General features: G+C 40.8%; 1 pseudogene; it reads right to left on the bottom strand.

Annotated features, from left to right (window-relative positions):
* Positions 1 to 1,648: 1,648 nt before the first annotated feature.
* On the bottom strand, positions 1,649 to 17,310 carry LOC147426607 (uncharacterized; annotated as a pseudogene).
* Positions 17,311 to 20,236: the final 2,926 nt, after the last annotated feature.

Here is a 20,236-nt window from a genome sequence, read left to right on the forward strand (position 1 = left end):
AAATCTTATCATTGACTCTTGGAGCTTCAACAAGTCAACATACACATTGTTGAACTCGTTATAGCGGAAGAATTTGTTGTCTTCTAATGACATGTCATTTTCCACATACTGAAATCCACCCAACAAGCTTGCAACATCATTATTGGTGCACTTTTTTGCAACATTGACAATATAAGGTGTTGTCAAAAATCTAAACAAACCTTTTGTCCGATGACCAAGTGTGACACTTCTATACAAAGCTTCATAGGCCTTGAAACTTATTCCTGCACTGTCACACACCTCCATCATCTCTTGAGGCAACACAATGATTTTAGCTCACTGAAATACTTCTGCCGCAAAACATAAGTGATGCCAACATTGGATGGATCATCCAGTAGCTCAACCAACTCCTTTGGCTTGATGATATGCTGCAGCAGAGCACGTCCTATTGTTTGAGCATCAAAATCAATTCCCATCATCATTCGAGCCAAGTTTTTGCATATTGAATTAGCATTACGCCAACCTGCAGAACATGTAGGAAATTAGAATCTTTCATCCGTATTCTTACCGAGTTTGACGGACACATTTCTTTTGATCTCCGCCACTTGAGGATAGCAAGGACATCTGTTGTCTCTTGTGCTTACAAATGTGGTAGCCCAGGGGAACGTGAGTGAGATGATCAATTTGCCGATGCATATTTCATGAAGTATGTTGTAGTTGAACATAATAGTCTAGTCAACGCTCCTGCTCTTTCTTTGTTGATGTACTTTTTCATTGAGATTTTCCATCTCATTGTTCAGTTGCTTCATCTTCTTGTTGGATTCCTCTCTAACTTGCTGTAGATCTTTCATGGACTTCTCTTGAAATGATGAATAGGAAGCAAAGAGATGTTTACTTGCTTCCCTTTCATTGAAAAAAGCTGAATACAATCTTTAACAGTAGCCAAACAGTCCAATCTCTTCCATCTCCAATAAAACGTAGAAGCTCAGTGACATTACAAAAGGGTAGTGTTGCATTGTTCATTGGATCACCAGGGTAAATGTGGTCGTCAACCCATAAGTTGGTTGCCTTGCACCCAATGCTTCATAATTTACCTGCAGCATTGGGATTTGATGTGCCAAGTCGCACAATAGCGTACTCCTGCTCCAAATCAGCGTTTAATTGATATCGTTTTGGCCTATTAGTAATGTCTTACAGTGGAGGGCGATTGAATGAGATGTTTGTTAGCTAATCAATCAAATTAGAGAGAGAATGTGTAATGGTGACTGCTGCAAGCAAGAAAAGCTGGCTATGGAGGGATCATATGGAAGAGAACTAGTTGATTTACCAACAACCCTTTTGTTACCCATAGAGTGATGTTCCCTCCAAGCGTCAAGTAGTTTCACAGTCTCCTCATGAGGAAGTGAAACTAGTTGCTGAAAATTTGACTGTGAAAGATCCATGCGAGCCCTACAAGAGTAGTCGACACATGCAGATAAGATAGACTCCAAAAAGTTTCAATTTGTGCCACTTGAGATATAACTCAAACAATACAAAAAGTTAAGATGAAAATAAATCATAGAGAGAAAAATACTCAACCATATAATAAAATTTAAACCACAAAATCGTTAATAGAAAAAGCCTAATGTGATCAAGTACTTTATAAATGTCTTTTTCTCATGCCCTTGACTTATGGACATCTCCACAAAATAGGGATCCATCGATCACTTTCTCCAAGATTTCTAACTTTTTTACGTTTTAGTACAATCCAATCTTTAATTAAAAGAACACAAGAATCCCAATCTCTCCATGTGCTTTCCTCCTCATAAACTTTCCATATATAAGGATCACTTGCATCAGATTTCAAAATAACAAGCTTTGTGATTTTGCTGTCACATTGTACACATCTTACAACAGGATGCTTGAATTGTATTATACCATTGTTTTCTAAACGGACTTTGACAATGTCATCATGCTCCAACCACAAGGGTACATTCCCACAATTGCCTTCCATTAGTAGCTTAGCCCTCTGCTTTAGGTCCTTAACTTCATATGCAATCAATCTTTGGCTCCTCGGTAATGGCAATGGGATAAATTTATGAAGCAAAGATTAGATAGGCCGCACACAATCCCAAGTAAATGGAAGCGGTGTTTTCTCAAGAATGCTCATTCCAGTCATTGTATCTATGACTAATTCCTCTGAATAATTGTCTCCTGTAATACATTTTTTGTAGTAAGTTGCACCAAAAAACATCATTGCTTTTCCATCAAGTTGCATGGAGAAGAAAGACGTTATGCGAGCTTTCCAATGACCTCGCTCCTCAGACAAGGTGTCTGACGCATCCACCTTTACAACTACATCATTGCCAATCTTGAAAAGTTCCCTTTATAGAAGACTTTGTCATATGTTTGCACATCACCAAATGAAAAGCTTTCATCATCGATGTTTGAAAAGCTCCTTAAGTAGGTAATCTCCTCAGATGTTGGAACCCTGTAATTACCCCTCCTCTTTGATATTGCAATACCCTTCATAAGAATGTTATCAGTACAAGATGCTCTCTTGCCATACTTTAAGATGTCGTTCCACAATGATCTTGCCTTTCCAACAGAAGTAACGTTGAATAGTCCATCAAGATGTGAAGAGCAGCACTCAAGGGAGGCCACGATTCCACAATCAGTTGCAGTAGTTTGACCCAATACACTATGCAATTGTTGTAGGACTCTATCACAAGGTAGCAGGGCATCTTTATCATTTTGGATTGCTTGGAATACTTTTGTGAAAAACATTCTCATATAAAATTGTACAAAATGAAGCTTCATCATTTATGCTATTTGTTTTGATAACACTGTACGCTTTCACTAAACGTTCGAACATATAGCACTAATATATGTCATGTAGTCCATGCCGCAAAATATCCTCGAGTAGTTCCCCACTTCCAGCTACATGCTCCAAGGGTGATGAGTTTGCTCCTGGGTATTCCTCCTTTTGGATTCTCCAAGATTGCAGCAAGGATTTGATAACCTGAATGTCAATAGCCGACATTCCATGTTCTTGATTGTAGCCATAAAAGCTATGTGCTATGTCCACCAACAAGATTCCTAAAGTTTGCATCTCTTGCGGAATACCATTTACGACTCTCAGAATATATGGTAGACACCACTGCATAAACTTTTGATTCTCTTCCACCTTGAGGATTCATAATAGACACTTGGTGAGTTTGGCCACTGACCATAGCGAATAGATGGTGGTGCCAATTTTTTGATAGTCAAAGCATCTTCATCAATATTTTTCTTCAATGAAGGATCCGCATTCTGGAATAAGTGTGCAATATACTTCTTGAAAACATTTAGAGACAAGGTGTGCATTACAACCAAAACCAAGTCAAGAGAGAGGTCAAACCCATATAAGTCATAGAGTCTCCAGAGTATTGACTCGCCCGATAAACCAGACTTCTTTCGAATCTCATCCTTCTCGACAAAAGTACAACACCTCTTTGCCTCTGCTATGGCATGAACCATCTCATTTGTTGTTCTTGCCACTGGTGGATGTCTGACTTGTAAGCGATTTTCATTGTAAATATACCTCTCTTCCAGTCCTGGCCTATCCCTTGCTAGTGATGCTTGTGGCTTATCTCTCTTGCAGAACTCCTGTCCCCCATTTTTGAACAAGCCTATCTTGCACTGGGCTAGATGATCTCCGGTAACCATCATAACCATAGTCCGAATCTTACAGAATTTAGATTCCACCGTCGTATCATCAAAGATATTTTCTAGTGGATACTCATACAATACATCCACTCCATCAATATATAGTGATTCTAACTCATCCACTAATGGTTTCAGAAATGATCCAAAGCCATCACCGGAAGACTTAATAATCTTTTTGCAGCTTTGTGGAATAAATAAGACCGGCATGATATCCATAGAGTTTTGTTTTCAAGCATTGAGCACCATAATATCCACAACCCCACAACTTTTTTGTGTGGTTTTGGATGTTTGAAACCCATCCCAATGCAACAAAAGAGCTAAATTTCTAGGGTCACCCTGATTATGCACACAAACAATCAGAGTAATTAAGGACATCCAATGTACATGACACTAAGAAAAGAGGAAGATAGACATAGTTACCTTGCACACCCTTTTCTCACATTCAATCCCTTCCTTGCATTCGGAGCAGATAAAAGTGTACACTGCTCGCTCAGCATCCCATGCATCTTCAAGTTTTTGAGAGCGCTTATCACACGAAAAAGTCGTGTAGGACTTATTACATCCAGGTGTAGAGCAAACAACTGGCAGCTCATATGTTGACAATGCGTCCCAAAAGTTCTTCACTCCTTGGAATTTTGTTCCATCCCAAAATTCCTTAATGTGCCTTCCCGCAGTTAAAGCATCTCCCTGACGCCATTGATTTTTATGGCGCCACGAACTCAATAGCTCATGACAAAAAGTTCTACTCCTTGTAAGAATATTTAGTTGAGATCCTATTGGAATATAATCAAAAGCAAGCATTGCCTTTCTTGGCTTTGTGCATACTCTGCACTTCTCATAGCCAAGTAATACAGTCACGTTTAAGATTTTTGGAGTTTGAAGCACCTGAACAAGCACACCTTTCAACCTCTCCTACAAAGTTGTCCTCGGTGCTTGGATAAAGAATTTCGGGTGCGTGCTTTGCTCCATTACTTCCTGTACATATCCGATAACGAGAGGCGGTCACCATCTGTTGACCGCCAGGTCAACAACACAACATAACTCAAGTTTCGTACCAAAGTCTTATCTTTTGCGAGTTATGAAATGCTGCGGATTATGGCTATAAACGTCATTTGTAATGAGTTGTTATTCTAGTTTCAGAAGCCGGGGTGCAATGGCACTTCCAGATTGTAAATACAAAGCCATTTGACCCTTTCAACCCCATTTCTGGTTAAACCTAAGGTAGCCTTAGTATATAAGGTACCTAGGTCATTTTGTAAAAAGACTTTAATCATAATCAAAACTTTAGCGCTGTCGTCTACTGTGTGTGAGAGAGAAAGAGAGTGAGCGTGAGCTTTATCCTCTAGCTATGCCTGGCTCACTCAACACATTGGAGATCCAACTGCACCATTGCTATAGGCTCGAGGAGAGCTACGCAACAACGCCAAGCATTCCACGCGAGACGAAGCGCACACGCCGACACATCTACGAGCTATTTGTGGCCTTAAGTGTATCAAACGATGTCTGTTTTCTGCGTGCTAGTAGTCTATAGAATCGTGGAGACATAAGCTACGCATAGGTACTCATAAATTTCAGTTTCGGGCACTTTCAAAATTCTGCTTCATAAATTTCAGTTTCGGGCACTTTCAAAATTCTGCTTTCATAAATTTCAGTTTCGGGCACTTTCATCCTACACGTTTTCTGCAGATCGATTTAGAGTGAGGGTTTTGAGTGTATTCTTGATTGTGGTATAGTTGGCCTTCCAGAGTGCTGTATGTGTAGGATGGTCTCATCCTGACAAGCTAAAGAGATTTCCTCAGTGTGCCTATCATGTCATCTGTGTCCTCGATTGACATTATGTTGATCTAGGTAGTGTTTGCATGCACTTCATGGGTGTGTGAGTCCCTCGTCCAACATTGGCACCGTTGCCAGGGACACAAGGACCTAAGTAGGTTCCCTACTAACACTCGTGTGATGGTTGCTTGATTTAGTTTCGGCTAAAGAAAGCATTTTTCTTAAGTGGATCGGGAAGAGGATATTCCGCGATCAAGTGGATAGCCAGGAAGCGTGTGTCTTGTCAAGGGTCTGCGACTAGATAGGTTTAGTTAGGATCTGTGGATTAGAGTAATTGTTGGTGGTCGAGTGATTTGTGAGGTGATAAAAGCATTTACTAGTCCGTGTGTGGCAATGAAGCGTTTTTCTACTCATAGATGCAAAAGCCCATATGATTTGTAGGAGTAGCTTTAGGTAAGTGATTCGATTCTGATCTAGAGCTATTCAGCACTGAATTATTTGCTAAAGTGCTTGATTGCATTTGAAATCACGGAAAAGTGTGCTTTTGAGGGTAAAATTGCATTAAACAAGTTTTTGTGGATATTTTTGTATGAATGATTGATGTTGTGCATATAAAAGAGCATTTGCAAGGGTTCTGTGAAGAAAACCTGCAATTCTGTAAACATAGACATCCTACGTGTAGGATGTCTCAAGGGGGTTCTGGAGACCAAATTTGAAAATTATGACTGCACCAATGGGTTCAGAGGGTAGGTTTTACCCTAGAAACATGTTGACTTGAGTGTTTTTCCCTATTTTTGTTGACCAAAGGCCAAAAGGCGGAGTTTGAAAACGTAAAATTTCAGAAAAGGCTTAAATTGAGTGATTTTTACATGTTCTTGCAATTGTGAAGCATACTTGCACTTGCTGAGAGCATAAAGAAGCATAAGGGACACTTTAGTCTGAAAAAATAAGCAGTAGACATCCTACGCGTAGGATGTCTACAGGGTGATCTGGGCATTTTTTTGAAAATCTGAGGTTACCAGTGTGTTTAGAAGGTAGGTTTTACCCTATTTTCACCTGGAAAGTGAAAATTTGACCAAATTTTGACAAATCAAAGCCAAAAGATGAGAATTGCCAAACATCCTACCCAAATTGTGTCCAAAGCCTAATTTTGAGACCAAACCATAGGATGACTCCATAGGCATGTTCTAAATGTTGTATTGAGTGCATGTGATAAATTTCATCTCATTTGGGTCAGTGAAAGTGAAGATTGAACAGACTTTAGCGTTTTTGGACAGACAAAAGGCAAGAATAGCTAGTTTTGGGGTCTTTTGACATCCAAACTCAAATCTAAGCATACCAGTGGGTTGCTGAAGACTAGGGGAATCTTTGGTCTAAGTTTGGGTTCATTCTGGGCAAAAAGACATCCTACCCGTAGGATGTCTACTGCATAATTCTGAAACCAAAATTCTATTGTGACCATACCATGCTGTCATATAGCCTTAGATAAGCCTCCTAGGCAAATTTGGTCCAATTTGGAGTTGATTTGAATTGGGAATTCATCAGAACAGACATCAGGCTTTTGGAACAGATTCTTGATCATTTGACCAACCTATGGGTGTCAGAATCAAAAAGTAAAAATAGCTGTGAGCTTAGCACATCAAGGGGAAGCTACAGTGCAAGTTTGAGCTGAAACAAAGCAAAAAGACATCCTACGCGTAGGATGTCTCCAGGGTCATAAAGTGGTCAAAAATCTACTTTGGCCATATAGGGAGGTTCTAAGTGTCTCAAGGATTCCAGAACTTTTTTCAAAAGTGAATTTGGACCTTGTTTGGCCTATTTACCAAGCAAAGACAAGAATTGTTAGACATCCTACTCTTGGAGTGTACTAGAAGCTTATGCAGCCTAAATCTTGACCTATTGGCATCCAAATTCAATTTTGAGCATACCATTGGGTTGTTGAGCACTAGGAGAATCTTGGGATCAAGTTTGGACAAAATCTGAACAGTTAGACATCCTATGCGTAGGATGTCTCCATCTTGATTTAGGACTCCAAACCAACCTATGAGCACACCACTGTAATCAGCACAACAAGGAGAAGCTGGGGTGAAAATTTCAAGTCATTCTCAGAAAAAAGACATCCTACGCGTAGGATGTCTCAAGGCAATTTTTAGGTCCAAATGAAATTCTGAGCATACCATTGTGTTGCTGGACTTAAGGGGAGTCTCTGGACCAAATTTTGTTAAATTCTGAGCATATAGACATCCTACGCATAGGATGTCTCCATGCCAGTTTTAGGGTCCAGCTGTAATTTTGACCATACAAGAGTGTTCACAGTGTCACAGAGATCCCAAATCTTCTTTTAAAATTGAATTTGGACTCATTTTGACCAGTTTAAACTACATTTCACTGTTTTGGCCATAACTTTCACAAACGATATCGGATCGAAAAAGTTTATATATCAAAACGTAGCCTGAGAGCGGCTCTACAAATCTTAGAGCAAAACTACAACAACCATTTAGTTCAACTTTGAAAAAAAACGTCGTTTGAGGCCTCAAAATACATCCGCAAGTTAGGGGTGTCTAAAAGAGACAATTTGCGAGAATTGTGACGAAACGGTTGCAGTTTTGGACATAGTTTCAACTTTTCCCTAACCAAAGAACTTGAACACAGTGGACTAAGTCTACTTGAACCAAGCAAAAGCTCTTAAGACAAGAAATCATGTCTGCCCTAGATTCAAACGCAGCTTACACAAGCTTGGAGATCCCGAGGATAGAGGAATATCCTCCCACAATGGATCTTCCAAACTTGCAATTGATAAAGATCCATCTTGTTGAGAGAGTTTGGATGACTGGTCATGAGAGTGAAGGACTATATAGATACATTGACGACAATGAGGTCAATCTTTATAGGTGCTCAGATCCATACCTAGAAGAGATAACGGATTACAAGCTCTTATATGTCTACACATACGGAGTCGACTGTCAATGGAGATCTATAGTTGTCGACAAGTATGAACGAGAATACAAAGTTGTAGAAAGCACAAATCCACAGACTGTACTAGAAAGAGGTGGATATTTGGTCAATGAAGGACCACAAATGCCTCCACCAAACACGAGAATTCCTATAGGAATTCCAAGAAGAGAGCCACCAGGATTCCCTTCAAGAGCGATAACGAGAGAAGGATTGGGAGAGTCTCTGGTTAGACTTGTAGACAATCGACGAGTTAGACCATCCCAAGTCCAGAAATGGGTAAACAGAAAATACTCCGGAGATAAAGATCCGAGAGATCACGTAATGGCTTTTAGAAGAGTGATAGAGCAGAGGAAGTTTCAGATTTTGCGACACAGTTTGCGGGATTTGGATTGACTCTAGAAGATGATGCAGCTACATGGTTCGACTCAGTGGAAACATGAGATTTTGAGACCCTAGATGAGCTGTTTGAGGAGTTTATTGAAGAATTCTCGCCAAAAGGCATTGCTCACAACACGGTCTCGCAAATCCATAGATTCAAACAGAAAGAGAATGAATCAGTACGCAAAGCATCATTACGGCTCAAGAGATATGTTAAGCTCTATCCGAGAGCGGAATTACCTACGCAAGCACGATTGATGCTGATCTTTATCCAGGGAATGAGACATGCGGGCCTTCAGAAGGATCTGCATATGATAAGGAGGATGACGCTAAACGAGTTGATCAAAGAAGCTCTTTATCTAGTGGATAACTGTGAGGCATACAAAGAAAAGGACTTAAAGAGTCAAGGAGATGACACATCCTCTCAGCACAGTGTTTCACAGATAAGTGAGTCCATTGCCAAGCCAACGACACCTGTTGATCAAGAAAAGCTTATCGACGACTTGGTCAAGAGGTTGATTCCTCTTGTAAGGTTTGATTCGGGAGAGCCGAAGTGGTGTGAAATTGAGAGAAAATGGACGAACCATACGGAGGAAGAGTGCTATTATAGCATGGAAAATGCTAGGGAGAGGTATGTACAACCTGTTCCAGAAGCACCTACTCCACCTGGATACATTACGGGGAATGTGCTAGGACCAGTAGGAGTTTTAAGGCCACAACTTGTCTTAGGACAACAACCTCCGCTACCAGGTGCTAGAATGCAGGTAGACATGAGATACATGCCATTTATGGAAGCATCAAATAAACCAACGCCAGTACCAGCTACAATGTGGTATAGCAACCAAAGTGACTACTACCCTTCGGAGCAACAAAATGTGAGAGAAACACATGGAGTGGTGAGGCCGGTACAACCTCCACCTCATGGGTTTCAGTCAAAAGAAAGAAGGTATGAAATGGACGAAAGGACATTGCGATTCATTGCAAATAGCGGCTTATCTAGGTCAAAGCTTGCTTATAGCCAAGAGGAAATGCTAAAAGAATCTCCTCAACCAGAGACAAATTGTCACAAAAGTCTTGACAACCACTTGGTCAAACAATGTCCTCATACGGAGATCACTGAAGTAAATGCCTATTGTCTTGAGTGTGGCATCACTCACTTGATCCCCGATTGCCCGTAAAAACCAAACCAAATCAGGAAAATCACGACAAATGTATTAGGGATTGTTCAGCTACCTAGTAGCTCAGAAAATGAAAATGTCGTACCAGTTCAAGTGGTTACGAGAGCACAAGCTCAAAATAAAGCTGATGAGAATCCAGAGACAAAGACCACGGAAAGTGACACGAGTCCAAAGATAGATGATGGACCAAAGACAGATGCACCTAGTCAGAAAACCAAGAGCAAACGAAATAGTTGGAAAGCTAGAAAGATTAGAATGAAAGCACGCAGGGAACGAGGGCAAAAATCCCTAGCTGAGAAGCTTACCGAAGCTGAGGAGAAGATAAAACAACATGAGGAAAAGGAGGCACCTTCTCTTACACAGATGGTTAAACCTCTAGAAGAACCATCCACGGATGAGAAACCGAGAAGTGCTAGTTCAGGAGGATCTGTGTTGGCAGAGAAGGTTAATGAGACATTAGATGCCCTCTTGAAAGCCTATGATGTGAGACTCAAAAACAACCAAACCCAAGAACACAGGTGGATGACATATCCCTATGCAGAACTAGAAAAGCAATGGTTTGAAATGTGCCAAAAAATGATTCAAACAGCCCAAGCTTTACTAGAACCACCAGTTGCAAAACCTGAGGATGTGATCCGTGTCATGCCTACACAAGTAATCCCACCAAACCAGGAACTAAAAGAGCCAGATTCTAGTCATGAGCACAGACCAAACCTCAAAGACCCAGCATTAGAACCAAGGATAGTACTGAAGACCACGAATAACTCTTCCGAGGGATTTCACCAAGCTATACCTGAGGATTGTAAAGAGATAGATGGTCTCGACGAATTGTGGAAACAAGTCAGAGAGGCCAATGAAGCCGATGACCTAAGAAGACGAGTAGACAAGACTGGTGATGAAAGAGGAGTGTTTCTACCACCAATAGAGGAATTTGAGACTGGATCTCAAATGAATCTAGACATGCAATCGTATTGGGGTGACAAAGCATCTGTACAATCTATGGATAGTCAACCCCATTCGCTAATAACACTACCATCCTACATGGGAGAGTATGAGACCAAGTCAGATGTGGTTGCAGTCCCATCACAGAGACTGTCTCCCAACAAAGGCCATTGATTCAAAGGGGCTAGTAGATATTCTATCTACCCCAGTCACCTGTACAATAATGTTAGCCGAGTTGCTCAGAATAAGACCAAACATGTGGGCTAATGTGGGTAAATGTCTAGAGAAATTTGGTGTAAAAACCCCAATGACTCAAATCGAGGAAGGCATCAAAGAGCTTGAAATGCCTCAGCTAAATACTAGGCCAGTGCCATTAAACAAGGTAGGTGAGTATTACGAGGGAGAAGATGGAAACACCACCCTTCCTATGGAATTCAATGGTGTGAAAACCATGGCAATCCTTGACAGTGGAGCTGGTGTGGCCATTGCAACCAAAGAGGTTTGGAAAAAATGGGGAAAACCTACCCTAATATCCACACGAATGACCCTGTAGCTTGCAGACGGACACAAGGAAAAGACCCTAGGACTGCTAGAAAAGTACTTGTTACTTCTTGTGGCATTGAATATGAACACACTTTTGTTGTTGTTGACTTTGGCAAGAAGAACAACTATGACATCATTCTGGGAAGACCATTCATGCGACAATTAAAAATGGTCCAAGATTGGGGTTATGATCATATATACCTGAGACATATGGAAACCATAACAAAGATAAACTTGAGGGACCATAGCTATAAGGATGTGACGAGAACACAGGTTGAGGAGTTTGATTCCGCCATAGTAGCAGGATCAGAACTTCCAGCTTGGTTAGGTAAGCCTAAAGAACTGTGGATGTGTGGAGCTTCACAATGTGGTAGCTTGAAACTTGAGGAATGTATCCTAGAGCGGGTTATAGAGGATATGGACTATATCCCAGAACCATTTCCTGAAGAAGAGTTAGAGCCTTTTGGATGGAACACATCTTGGCTACTCTGGACGTGTGCACCGTGGAGGATGCTCCCACAACAAAGTTTTGTGATGAAAATGGCTATGCTGTCGTTCCTTATTTTGCAGTGAGTGTAATCCAGGAAAACGAAGAGATCCAGACATCAACAAGCTCTCGAAATAAGGAGAAAACAAAGAAATGTGGAGAATCAAAAGATGAAGAAGACGATGAGTTCTATGACTCTGTAGAACACTTTGAGCTTCAAGAAGATCAACGACCCGAGAATCAATGTCATCGCTACACGAATAAAGTGCATCAAAAGTGGATTCCAAAGTCCTCGGTGAAGACACAGCCACCACAAGCATCCTCATACATGGCTCCTAATAAGGATGCAAAGACTCAGCTAGGAGGAATACGACCAGCGAAATAAGCTAACAATGCTCTAATCAATGGGCTAGAAAAGTCCTCCAAGAAACTACCACCCACGAGCAAACAAACAGTAACTTTCCACTACCAGCCAAAAAATCAAGGGAAAGTACAAGAAGTCAACCTTGTTGAGGATAGTAGCGATAGTGATGAATCTTACGACATCCCCTATCATCAACTCAAGCCATCACTATCACCAACCCCTTCAGCAACAACCATGACAGGTCAAAAGAACAGGACAACAAGTCAAAGCCAAAAAGCTCGACAAATCTGGATACCAAAAAGCCAGATCGGCCAAAAATAGATATGGATCAAGAAGACAAAGATCTCTAATGACAAATCACAAGATCCAACACCAAAACAAAAACAAGGAAAGCGTGCACGACCGGGTAAGAATATCACAAAGTCGCAAGCTTTCACAACTCAGGTTTGGGCTCCAAAGAAGTTGATTCAAGCACAAAAAAGTCAGGAATTCATTTGGATTCCAAAACAACCACAATATCAACTTTCAAAGCCTGAATCCCGTCCCCAACCAAGCGTACAAGGGCTGAAGCAAAGACCACTGTCAACTCACACAACAAAAAGGTGGATCCCAAAGAAGTCTCTTCAAACACAAACGAAGCACGGGCAAGTATGGGTTCCCAAACGAGCGTCAACAACAAAACAGCCAATAATCGCAAAGAAATGGGTCCCAAAGAAGAACAACAAAACTGTTGTCAGTGCATCGCCGCTTGAATTCTTACAATTCTTCCTACGATTACAGTACAGTTAGAAGAGAGCAAGTCACTTCAATCAAGCAACGATACAGGAGCTTCAAAGACCATTACATTGCTTAGAATAGGAAGCCTCACCAACAAATGCCACTAAGCAAATTGCTTATATCCACATCTTGCACAACATAAATCATTTCCATGCATTGACTGTGTATGCATAATAGGCCTACATTACAAGGCTTGCATAGGCATAACTTTTAATTGCCCAAGCACAACACATACCCTTTGCGATACCCTGTCGTAAAGGATGACTCCAAATAGGAAGGGGGGAGGCATTCTGAATGCGAACCTAACATTATGACTATTAGAGGGCAATGTTTTGTGAGATGCATTGAATTTTTGCGTTTTATTGTGATAATTTTTTGACGAAATTTAGAGTATATTTGCTCATAGTAGTGTTACAGAGGAGTATGGGGACAAAATCCATATGTGAGCCCCTAGGGACATGTGTATAGTGCACATAGCATTTAGATTTCTATTTGAATGATTTTTCTTTTGTTAAGTTTTTTTTAAAGATTTTCTTTTCTTATTAATAAGAAAAATAAAAAAAATCCATAATCCACATGAAGAAAAGACTGATGAGAGGCCTGAGCACTACAAAGAGAAGAAGGTATAGGAAAACGATGAAACTTCACGAAGTATGTCTCAGCAGCCACTACAACAGCCGAAGAACTTGTCACAAAGCAGTGTCAACAGGCAACCGACAAGTCATAAAAGTCAGAGTTGAGTAGATAAGCCACAAAATGAGTGAGGTATTAGTCCCAAAGCTTCAAGTAATATTCTCTATGGTCTAAGCGTCTTAGCTATTCTAGGTACTGCTCAAGCTGAAAGAGTTGATCATATTTACGTTGTGTCGCTCATGCTGGTATAGGTGAGCAAAAGAGTAGAACTCTAAGTACTTAAGTCTGGTGAAGTGAAGGAGAAGGTCCAAAAGACACTCACGTACTGAGTACGGTGAGATACGAGTGGAGAAACTTCTACATCGACAACCCTTCTTGGAAAGGTGGAAGCTATTGAGACATCTTTTGATGTCACATGTGCTACATTTATTCCTCGAAACACCCATCATCTCCTTCTTTCACATTGCATGCTTTTGTTGACAAATTTTTCATATGCATATAGAGTGTCCCATAATTGGCACTTGCATCAGGCACTCTTTCCGTGTTTCACCCGAGCACTCACCTTTCATGAACATGTACTTCCACATGTGCTACATTTATTCCTCGAAACACCCATCATCTCCTTCTTTCACATTGCATGCTTTTGTTGACAAATTTCTCATATGCATATAGAGTGTCCCATAATTGGCACTTGCATCAGGCACTCTTTCCGTGTTTCACCCAAGCACTCACCTTTCATGAACATGTACTTCACATTCAACTGCTCAACTCCAATAAGAGCGTATACCAAAGGCATTTTTTTCCCACCGGGTTTTTCCCCTTTGGTCATCTAGGTTTTAGACCCTAATCTAAAGACACCTATCACCATCCTCTTGTACATATTCCTTCTACATCAACAATAATAAAATGCTACTCAAATCAATTGACAAATGAATTGGAGCACCAATTTCAGATCATAGCATACTTCTCCTCAATGGCGAGTCGAAGAATGGCCTACAATGATAAAGCCGCAGACAACACTAACAACATGATTGCACAGGAACAAAGAAGTCCCCAATGAAGAAGATCAGACATAAAAGTAATCAGAGGATCTCAAAAGATGAATGGTTATGATGATAGATGTCCGCTCTAATGGATCATAGTTCTTGTTGTGGCTCGACAAAGTTACAAGCAGTGCAGCAGATGAAGCCAAAACGATAGCAAAGACCACATCGCCATCGACAATTAGGTCATGTTGGGGACGACATGAATGCGGAAGGGGGGGGTGTTGACTGCCGGGTCAACAACACAACATAACTCAAGTTTCGTACCAAAGTCTTATCTTTTGCGAGTTATGAAATGCTGCGGATTATGGCTATAAACGTCATTTGTAATGAGTAGTTATTCTAGTTTCAAAAGCCGGGGTGCAATGGCACTTCCAGATTGTAAATACAAAGCCATTTGACCCTTTCAACCCCATTTTTTGTTAAACCTAAGGTAGCCTTAGTATATAAGGTACCTAGGTCATTTTGTAAAGAAGACTTTAATCATAATCAAAATTTTAGCGCTGCCGTCTACTGTGTGTGAGAGAGAAAGAGAGTGAGCGTGAGCTTTATCCTCTAGCTACGCCCGGCTCGCTCAACACATTGGAGATCCGACTGCACCATTGTTGTAGGCTCGAGGAGAGCTGCGCGACAACACCAAGCATTCCACGCGAGACAAAGCGCACACGCCGACGCATCTACGAGCTATTTGTGGCCGTAAGTGTATCAAACGATGTCTGTTTTCTGCATGCTAGTAGTCTATAGAATCGTGGCGACATAAGCTACGCATAGGTACTCATAAATTTCAGTTTCGGGCACTTTCAAAATTCTGCTCTGTCATCCTACGTGTTTTCCGCATATGGGTTTAGAGTGAGGGTTTTGAGTGTAGAAGCTTAGGGACAGGTGTATCCTAGTGAGGGGATGGTGTTCCTTAAGTTTCGTACGAATCTGGCATGATTAGGTGAGTTACCTTCCGTATGTGTGTATGTGGCTAGGTGGTGTAGTTGAGAGCAGTGAGGTTCTTGATTGTGGTATAGTTGGCCTTCCAGAGTGTTGTATGTGTAGGATGGTCTCATCCTGACAAGCTAAAGAGATTTCCTCCATGTGCCTATCATGTCATATGTGTCCTCGATTGACATTATGTTGATCTAGGTAGTGTTTGCATGCACTTCATGGGTGTGTGAGTCGCTCGTCCAACACCATCCTCAAACCTTTCAGCATTGTTTGGAACTGATCCTAGCACGCGGGTACTTCCAAGGTCACCTTCCCATGTCTCTGGAAACTAAACCAATAATTTAGCTAGGCTTCTTTTTGAAGAGTAGTTCTTTACCCTAGCTCCACCAAGGTCACCAAACAGAAGACGTAGCATTTGATCTTGAACACCTATCGGCATTTTATGTTCATCCCATAAACTTTGAAGTTCTACTATTCTCTCTATTAGTTCAAAGAGAACAATAGATGTCCCTTCCTCATTTTCCTCCCTGCTATCTTGCATGCTAGCATCACTCTGTAAATGGTCATCACCATCTGCATGATAGTCACCGACATTTGAATCTTCCATTTGCTCTTCCTCCACATTGAGACCTTCACTCAAGGAAGGTGCTACATGTGGCACGTCTAAACCAAAATGGAGCTTCAAGCTCCCAAATCTCTCTGAGAGAATTTGGTGTCGATAAAGGGTTGAAGTATGCACAAACCGCCCGCCATAGCAATAGAAAGAACAGTTGCAGAAAGCCTTCCTTTCATCACTACTGGACTCTTCATTTCTTTCTACATGCCAATCTTCTGTTCGTTTTGTGATATTATGTGTGACATTGAAATCAATGTCACTTTGTACCCTTCTTCGCTTGGTCACGGAAGGATGTAACTTTCCTAATGAGTCTTGTTTTTGAGGAAAATAAAAGGTCCGTTTTGACACCAACTCCCAATCGTTAATAGAGTGCGAACACTTATAATTACACGCGCACTTCCAAGAAGTTATTGTGCTCATGACTGCACACCAAATATAAATATATGTGTGAACTTTTGTACCAATCAAAGAACGTACAACATAAACACCTTTAAATGAGTACATTAGTGATCAAATATTATTATCATACACTACTCCTAAGAGATGTTGAAATAGTCATCCATTTTGCAAGAAGAGTACATAGTAAACTTAATAAGTTGGTTGTGCAGGGATATGGTGGAGGCAGCCGATACAAAATAATTTTTCTTCTAGGAAATATGTCCTATCACTTTCGCTCTCTCCATCAAGGTGACCATTGACATGGTCTCCTCATTTGAGCGGTATACTACCTTGTAGCGATCAACAAGTCCTAGCTTCCTCTTGAGAGTCAAAAGCTTTACATTTACATCCCATGCCATTACATCGTCAATAAAAATGGTTAAAATGTTCCATTTTCTCCCAGACCTTCCAAATAATAGATATTGGTCTTCTGGCCAATCACTATCCTGTCCAAATTCATGAAATAAGATTTGTGACTGCAAGTCTACAAATTCTCTGCGTTTCTCTATAGGATATTCTCGCAATTCACTTATCCTTTGACTATCAATGTCATCACATAGTGTTTGCTCACTTTGACCAGCCATCTGTATAGTGAATACCACAAGCAACAGTGGCTAGTCAGAGCGACACCTCTTTCAACTTGAAAGCTTAATCTCACCCATCTCAATTTACAATTCACATTGAGTAATCACCTAAGATAAAGTGTTTTCAATAAAGATTAATGTGACATACCTTCATATGCTATATTCTCAAGACCTAATGTAAGCTAAATACAGCTAGACATGAATACTACTACAAACCTACAAAGAAGAGGCTTTAGGGTCTCACACTACAAACAAGAGTACAAACGAAGACCCTAAAGTGCAATGCTAAATTGAATTGATAAATTTATACCATTCCCAACTATGGCACCAACAACCATTCCAAATGAACTTTCAATACCAATAGCATTTACATTCCAATTCTAATTTCAATACCAACAACATTTACATTCCCTCATACAATCGTAAATGCAAATGAAAGGTGCACACTTTGTAGAATATTGCGATAAATGCTTCAGGTTTTTGACCTAAAAACCGGCATGATTCGATGCTTGAAATTTTGATAGAGCTCGAAAAAAACCTAGGTTTAGTGTAATCCCACCTACCAATTTTGAAATTTACCTCTAAATTTTATATTTGAAGGTGAGAAAACCTACAAAATTTGGAAAAATTTAGTGTAATTCGGTGTTAAAACCTTCAAAGTTTGTCAGTTTACCTCTTTTGTTTCACATATGTAGGTTTGGCAAGTTTTTGAAAAATGTTTTTTTCGAGCACTGGTGAAAAAGTGGGAATAAATACCTGGCAGTTAATGGAAACTTGTTAAGGCGACACTAATCCAGAGACGATGCTTAGCTTCCAAGTCGGTCCGCCACCAATTGCGCCACACAACTAACCGAGGACGCGCACGTTCGAAGGCTCGCAGGAGGAAACGTTCAGTTGTTGCAGCTTTGCACGGACCAGGTGACGAGTACGGCCTTCTTTGATTTGACGTCGCGGGAATAATTAATGGGCTGCAACAATAGATCAATGGGTTCAAAGAGCGATTCAAAGTCAATTTTTTTGCATAACAATCACATCCATACATGGTTGCTAGCATGCAAATATGTCAACACATACACGTTTGAGATTGCATCCAATTTCTGTGGCCCCTTTAAGTGTGTACGCCCAAGTTTGTGACAGACAGTTTATTCCTTGAGAACTCCCCTCTCTCCTTGCTTGCACCAAAGTTTTTTTCAATATATAACCTTGTAGAGGCGAGATAATTTATTGCAGTTGAATGGAGCTCAAAATCTAGAAAGTGAATATTAAAAGGCATTAGCTTATTAATACAGCAACATTACATGGGCACGCAAGTCGGGCTACACTGCAGCGCTAGGTAGCGCCGGTTTGATTGAGCAAGAAGTGGTTTGATTGGTCGGGCTGCACTGCAACGCTAGGTAGCGGTTTGATTGGTAAAGGCAGGAGCAGCTTATAGGAGCTACGAAATGGGGGCCCTCGGAGATGGTACGGTATGGAGAGTGGGCTTCCAAGAGCGGCAGCTAGGCGAGCCAAGAAGGAGAGGTCCTGCAGGGAGGCGCGCTTGTGGAGCTTCGGCAGAAGCAAGTAGAGGCCGCCCTGCTGCAGCTCGTGGTCGGCTGGGAGGGCAACAAATCAGGAGGCCGGCGGGAGCTTGAGCAGCTCACACGGCTAGCTGATTGGCGCGATGCATCTCGACTGCTAAATGCAGGGAACCATGGATGCTGCAGCTTCAGCTTCGCTTCACGGCAAGCTGCAACCAATTAATTAGCAAAGCGGTGAGGGTTCCCGCCTGGAAGATGTGTTGGCGATAGGGTAGAGAGAGAGAGAGAGAGAATGAAATGAAATAAAATGTTAATACAGTGGGGCACTCTTCAAAAGGTCATTTTTTAGGGGAAAATTACCAAAATACCCCTCTAATTGAGGAAATTCACACAATACCCCTCAAAATTCAAAAATTCCCAAAATACCCCCGATATTTTGTCATAAATTTCCAAAATGCCCTTCAAATTTTCCGAAATTCCCAAAATACCCCTAGTTGTGAGAGTAAATTTCTCGAAAAATAAAATGTTTTATAGGTCTTCACAAGAAGAGTGCTTGTCTATTGTACAAGATGCTAAAACTACAATTTGAGTTAATTACGTAGGGTTTGGAGATGAATTCCTTCATTATATTTAGACATAATTGCCTTTTTTGGGATGGTAACTGGTGACAAATTACATGCTGAGCACTCAAAAACGGATCTCAATTGTCAAAAACAAATGAAGATTAGAAAATCTTGAACAATCCAACCAAAATAGATACAAGGGTATGTTGGGAATTTTTGAAATTTGAGGGGTATTTTGGGAATTTCCTCAAATTAGAGGGGTATTTTGGTAATTTTCACTTTTTTTAATATTGATGGATCTAATCCAATGCCTAGGTATACAAAAAAATGACCTAAAGTGAAAGACTAAAATCATCATCATCATCAATGCCCGAGGACACCGGCATCGGGTCAATGTCCACCGATGCAAATAGTCGTACTGAGCGTCTCCCATATATGTCGTGCTAGAATTGTCATGATCCTCTAATGGACACGTCCCGTTAACTAGGACCAGAGATAATAATCGATCCCTGGGATTTTTTTTTGCTCGAGCTGCGCACTTACAGAAAGAGCCTGACAAGAGGAGAACCTAGCGAGTGATAATCTTTCCATTAAAGCTTGAGAAGGAGAGAGAGTCTTCTTTACTTCACACATGAGCTAGTGTGAGTGTGTAGGTGATAATGCCTTTGAAAAATCAGCTCCTTCTCTCTCTTGGTCGACCGCTCTACTGAATGCTCATTGGTCCCCTTGGGAGACTGTCCAATAGTCTTCTAGAGAGCTTAATTCTTATTGGTTCTTTTATTAAGTGTTTTTAAATTTATTAAACTAGGTTTACTCTAACCTAATTCTCATTGGTCCACCTCCAAG

Source organism: Adiantum capillus-veneris, chromosome 24 (assembly GCF_014529385.1).
Source record: "Adiantum capillus-veneris isolate H3 chromosome 24, ASM1452938v2, whole genome shotgun sequence".
Taxonomy (NCBI): Eukaryota; Viridiplantae; Streptophyta; class Polypodiopsida; order Polypodiales; family Pteridaceae; genus Adiantum; species Adiantum capillus-veneris.